Source organism: Ammospiza nelsoni, chromosome 32 (assembly GCF_027579445.1).
Source record: "Ammospiza nelsoni isolate bAmmNel1 chromosome 32, bAmmNel1.pri, whole genome shotgun sequence".
Classification (NCBI taxonomy): Eukaryota; Metazoa; Chordata; class Aves; order Passeriformes; family Passerellidae; genus Ammospiza; species Ammospiza nelsoni.
This window is the reverse complement of record NC_080664.1, coordinates 388,528-394,071: the sequence shown is the minus strand read 5'-3', so window position 1 is coordinate 394,071 and position 5,544 is coordinate 388,528. Positions and strand designations below refer to the sequence as shown.

At 48.7% G+C, this 5,544-nt stretch overlaps 1 long non-coding RNA gene across 1 annotated transcript; it reads left to right on the top strand.

Moving 5' to 3' along the window:
* The first annotated feature begins 876 nt into the window (after positions 1–876).
* Positions 877–1,762, top strand: LOC132085693 (uncharacterized). Its single transcript, XR_009420264.1, has 3 exons — positions 877–1,029; positions 1,404–1,467; positions 1,694–1,762. It is a non-coding gene; the product is annotated as an uncharacterized LOC132085693 (long non-coding RNA).
* Positions 1,763–5,544: the final 3,782 nt, after the last annotated feature.

Genomic DNA, 5,544 nt, shown 5'->3' with positions numbered 1-5,544 from the left:
TAACGTTTACCAATTCGTCCGTCAAACTCATCACGGCAGGACAGAGTGAAGACTGAAAGTGTAAGAAGATGTGGAGGGAAACAGAGAATCTGGCAGGAGCATCGAACGCACAAGTGCACGAATTTTGCTTTTTGCTTGGATGTAAACTCAGAAGTTGTAAGGAATTTGGGAAGGAGAAGGGACATTTCAGAAGGAGAAGAAGTTGTTGTTGGAGTCTTGGCAAAAGCTTTAAAAAAAAAAAAAAAGTGGTTTCTTTTTTCTTCACTATTATATTCTTTGGTGGTATATGGTGTGCTGTTTTATTTCTTGGTGTTATTAGCTCTGTGTAAATTGTTTATTGAGTCAAGCTAACTTTGCATGGGTTGTTTTGTATTTGAGGTAGGATCAATTTCAAGAGGTTTCTTTCACAGACTTCTGATAGGTATTACTGGGATTTTGGTTTTGTTTACTGTATGCATAAACATAGAGATTTGGTAGGGCCAGCTGGGCTGCTGGAGTTTTGGGTGTGAATTTATTAGATGGCTTTTGGTAAACACAGAATAATTATGTAAGGTAACAGCAAATTACCCAATTACCCAATTGATCTAGCTATGTAACCTTACCACAAAGTTTTATATCTTGCCAGTTTTCTGTTCTTCTGCTCCAAGTAGTTGTTGCAAAAAAAGAAAGCACTGTTACTTTTCTGAAAAGTTTTCTTCTATAACAAGCCCTTTACTGCCCTTGAACGTGAGTCAGAGGAGCCAAACAGCTGCAGCTGCTCTGAGGGCTTGGTGGGATTCGCCCCCTCCCTTTTCCCGGGTGGCATGGGAACGAGAGGCGGGCACAATCAGGGGTATATTAACCCCAGCCGTGGCTGAGGGGCTTCATTCCCTCTCTGGGATGTGCTGGGGTAAGAGCTCTCCTCATTTCAGTGAAGAGGCTTTTTCAGCCCGTCTCAGCATCTTTTCAGCAGGTGTTTCTGGGCATCTAAAGCACAGAGGCTTGGAAGATTCTGTGAAGAAAACAGCATGGAATACAGGGAGTATTTAGGTTTGTGATTTTGGGTTTTGTGTTTAGGAGTGGTAAGGTGCTTTTGTAATTTTTAGTTTTGCTCTGGTTGTTTTTTTGGTTGGATTTCTTTTGGTGGAATTTTTGGTTTTTTTTGGTTTTCATTTTGGGGTTTTTAGTTGGTTTTTGTGGGGGTTTTGGATTTTTTGATGTTTTCTGTAGTTTTTTTGTTTCTGTGGGGAGTTAGGTGTTTTGGGATTTATTGTTTGTGTGGGTTTTGTTTGTTTGGTTTTTTTTCTTTGTTTGTTTTTGGGATTGGTTTTGTTGGGTTTTTTTTGTTTTGTTTTTTTTTTTAATTGAGGAGTGCAACTCCCTGAGATTCCAAGCTGTGTCAAGCACAACATTTTATTCAGCAGATTGATCATGTCACAAGAGGGATCCGCCCAAGGTCCAAGATGATGTTTGAGATTGAGGCTTCAGGTGAGTTGAGGATTGTGATTGGGAGAGGGAGGGTGAGCAGTTAGGAGTTCTTGGGAGGGAGTTTGCAGGCAGCAGGGTGAGAAAGGGTCTTTATTTGTTTATTTGAGGCCTCCCCCACACAAGGCTTCTCAGAAGCCTAGCAGAGGCATTCCCATGTCTTACAGCACACAAGGTCATCCACTGCACTCAGGGGAATGCCATTTAACTTTGCCTTTCTCTAACCCAGGTGCCACTCCTAATGAAGGCCTTGGAATCATGATGAAGCTGGAGCCTGAAGGAGCCAGGCACACTCAGGAGAGAGCAAGTAGCTGCCTTGGTGGGATTTGGCCCACATAACTCTGGACTCATACTTTGGTTTTGGTTTTCTTTATTGTAGCTCACCGAGAGGCTCACAGGCCATCACGAGGCCCTCCGAGGCAGACTCATTTCAGGTGCAGCGTGGATTCCCATCACCGATCATCCAAAAGATAAGTCGAGGGCCTTGGCCTGGAGATGAGAGAATAGTGGGTTGGGAGTTCTTGGGGCAGATTTGAAAATTGGCAGCCGGAAAAGCAATCTTCTCCAAGGGCCTCTTAGGACAGCTAAAGGGAGAGGCTCTCCTTTTGATGGCAGCTTTCAGGCGGGCAGTGCAGAACAGCTCCGGTCTGTGTTGTGTTGTCCAGTGTTCTGTGTTCCCTAGTGTGTCTTTGGGGTCCCTTTTGCCTTCTCCCCTCGAGACCCTCACCACAAGCATGATGTGTCGTGTTTCATGTCCCCCCTGTTTGCCACGTTCTGTGTCACGGGTGTGTGCACACATTTGTGCCGGAGCTGTTCTGCCCTGCCGCATGGCCTGCTGCAGTAGGAGAAACCGTGGGGCGTTGGAATTTGTAATGCTGGCCGTACTTGGGCTCTAGATGCTATTCCTAGATTGACATAAGGTGTTTGCACCTTTTGAGTTATCCTGGTGGTGTTTGGCATATGTTGTAACTTTCTTTCAGGTGCAGACGCATTCCATGTGTGGCAGGGGGTCAGAGTTAGGAGGTGCCGGGCCTTCTTAGGAGCGCGGTGAGTAGCTGAGTGGTGGGGTTTTGGCCGATGCGGTGCCAAGATCAGGGACTGATGTTTGGTTCTCTTTACTCTAGCTGTCTCAGAGACACCAGCCCAGTGCCAGCAGGACCTTCCCAGCTGACGAGGTGGCCTTTCTCTGCACCGGACAGGGACCAGCATCCCCAGATGTCTGAGAGATAAGTAGAGGGCTGTGACCCACAGAGGGGATGAAAGCAGGGTGCTGGTTTGGGAATTCCTGGGAGGGGGTTTTGAGTCCAATTTTGGAGGGGGGGGTGTGGTGTGTTCATGAAGTGGCCCCTTAGGCCCCATAAAAGCCAAGTCTCACTTTTGATTGCAGTGCTGAGGTGTGCAGCAGGGCAGAGCAGTCCCGGTGTGCATCGTGTCACTTGTCTATTGTGCATTATGTGTTGTTTGCGTATGCCATATCTTTCACTTAGGGGGGCCTGTGAGAAACCCTGGCATCATTGTTAGCCTCTGTGATCTCTGCACTCCTTGGCCTGGCGCCCAGGCCACAGAACTTTTGACTAGGGAGCTCAGACAAGCATCAGACTCTCTTCTCTCTTTGGAAGCATCCAGTCAGACGTCTTTTCAGGTCTTGTTCTGAGCTGTATGGACAGCTGTGCCCCACCTGGATCCATTATGGTGGATTAGGACTTGTAATATTACGAGGTTAGGTAGAGGATTTTGACTGTAGGATTCCTAGGCATCAGTCTTTGCTGTTCTTGGAATAAATCATTCAGTAATCATCTTCTTCCTCCAGGGTTCTCTGAGCCTCATCAGCTCACCATCGGTCTCAGCTCACTCATCTCCTTTTGCATTCTCTCAGTCCTTGCAGCCGTTTTCCTTGCCAAGAGATTTCTGTTCCTGTTGTGTCCCCGTTGTCTGTCCTATCCTGTGTCACGGCTGTCAGCACACGTTTGTGCCCGAGCTGCTCTGCCCTGCTGCACAGCCTGGTGCGATAGGAGAAGTCCCAGGGACTTGGAATTTGTAATGTGGGGTGTAGTTGGACTCTAGATGGGATTTGTAGATGGACACAGGACATCTGGAGCTCATCAGTTATCCTGCAACAGTGTGACTCTTGTCCTAACTTTTTTTTCAGGTTCAGATGGATTAAATGTGTGCCAGAGGGCCCCATGCCAGGTGTGGGGATTCTCCTGAGTAGGTGAGGCCCCATTTGCCTCTGCAGCAGACTCTGTTACACCTCTCAACTGACTCTGTTACACTGCTGTTCTTTGCCTTTCTTTTAGGAAGTAAATCTGGATGCCAGCAGTCAACGTGAGCAGTGGAGAGAATTGGTTGTTATTGCTCAGCTCTCAAGCACAACAATTTCGCAGCAGATTCATCGTGTCACAAGAGGGATCTGCCCAGTGTCAAGGATGATGTTTGAGATTGAGGCTTCAGGTGAGTTGAGGATGGTTACTGGGAGAGGGAGGGTGAGCAGGCATCCAGTTAGGAGTTCTTGAGAGGGGGTTTGCAGGCAGCAGGGTGAGAAAGGGTCTTTATTTGTTTATTTGAGAGCCCCTCCCAAGGTGTCTCAGAAGCCTAGCAGAGGCATTCCCATGGCTTACAGCATACAAGGTGATCCACTGCACTCAGAGCCACTTAACTTTGTCTTTCTGTAACCCAGGTGCCACTGCTAATAAAGGCCACAGCCTTGGAATCAGGATGAAGCTGGAGCCTGAAGGAGCCAGGCACACTCAGGAGAGGGCAAGTAGCTGACTTGCAGGGATTTGGCCCACATAACTCTGGACTCATACTTTGGTTTTGGTTTTCTTGATTGCAGCTGACCGAGAGGCTCACAGGCCATCACAGAGCCCTCCAAGGCAGACTCATTTCAGGTGCAGCGTGGATTCCCCTCACCGATCATCCAAAAGATAAGTCGGGGGCCACAGCCTGGAGTTGGTGGAGTAGCAGGTTGGGAGTTTTTGGGACAGATTCAAAAATGAGCAGAGAGGAAAGCAATCTTCTCCAAAGGCCTCTTAGGACAGCTAAAGGGAGAGGCTCTACTTTTGATGGCAGCTTTCAGGCGGGCAGTGCAGAACAGCTCCGGTCTGTATCCTGTTGTCCGGTGTGCTGTGTTCCCTAGTGTGTCTTTGGGGTCCCTTTTGCCTTCTCCCCTCGAGACCCTCACCACAAGCATGATGTGTCGTGTTTCATGTCCCCCTGTTTGTCACTTTCTGTGTCACGGGTGTGTGCACAGATTTGTGCCAGAGCTGTTCTGCCCTGCCGCATGGCCTGCTGCAATAAGACGAACCATAGGGAGGGGGAATTTGTAATGTTGGCTGTACTTGGGCTCTAGATGCTATTCCTAGATTGACATAAGGTGTTTGCAGCTTGTGAGTAACCCTGGTGGTGTTTGACATATGTTCTAACTTTCTTTCAGGTGCAGATGCATTCCACGTGTGGCAGAGGGTCAGGGTTAGGAGGTGCCGGGCCTTCTTAGGAGCGCGGTGAGTAGCAGAGCGGTGGGGTTTTGGCCAATGCGGTGCCAAGATCAGGCCCTGATGTTTGGTTCTCTTTAATCTAGCTGTCTGAGAGACCCCAGCCCGGTGCCAGCAGGACCTTCCCAGCTGACGAGGTGGCCTTTCTTTGCACCTGACACAGACTGGCATCCCCAGATGTCTGAGAGATAAGTAGAGGGCTGCGACCCACAGTGGGGATGAAGGCATGGTGCTTGTTTGGGAATTCCTGGGAGGGGTTTTTGAGTCCAGTTTGGAGCGGGGGGTGTTCATTAAACGGCTCGTTAGGCCCCATGAAAGCCAAGTCTCACTTTTGATCACAGTGCTGAGGTGTGCAGGGCAGAGCAGTCCCCGTGTGCATCGTGTCACTTGTCTGTTGTGCATTGTGTGTTGTTTTGTGTATCTCCTGTCTTCTACCTTAGGCCTTTGAGGGCCCTGTCAGTACCCCTGGCATCACTGTTAGTATCTGTAATCTCTGCATTCCCTGGTCTGGCACCCGGGCCACAGAGCTTTTGACTCGCGAGCTCAGACAGGCATCAGACTCTCTTCTCTCTTTGGAAGCATCCAGTCA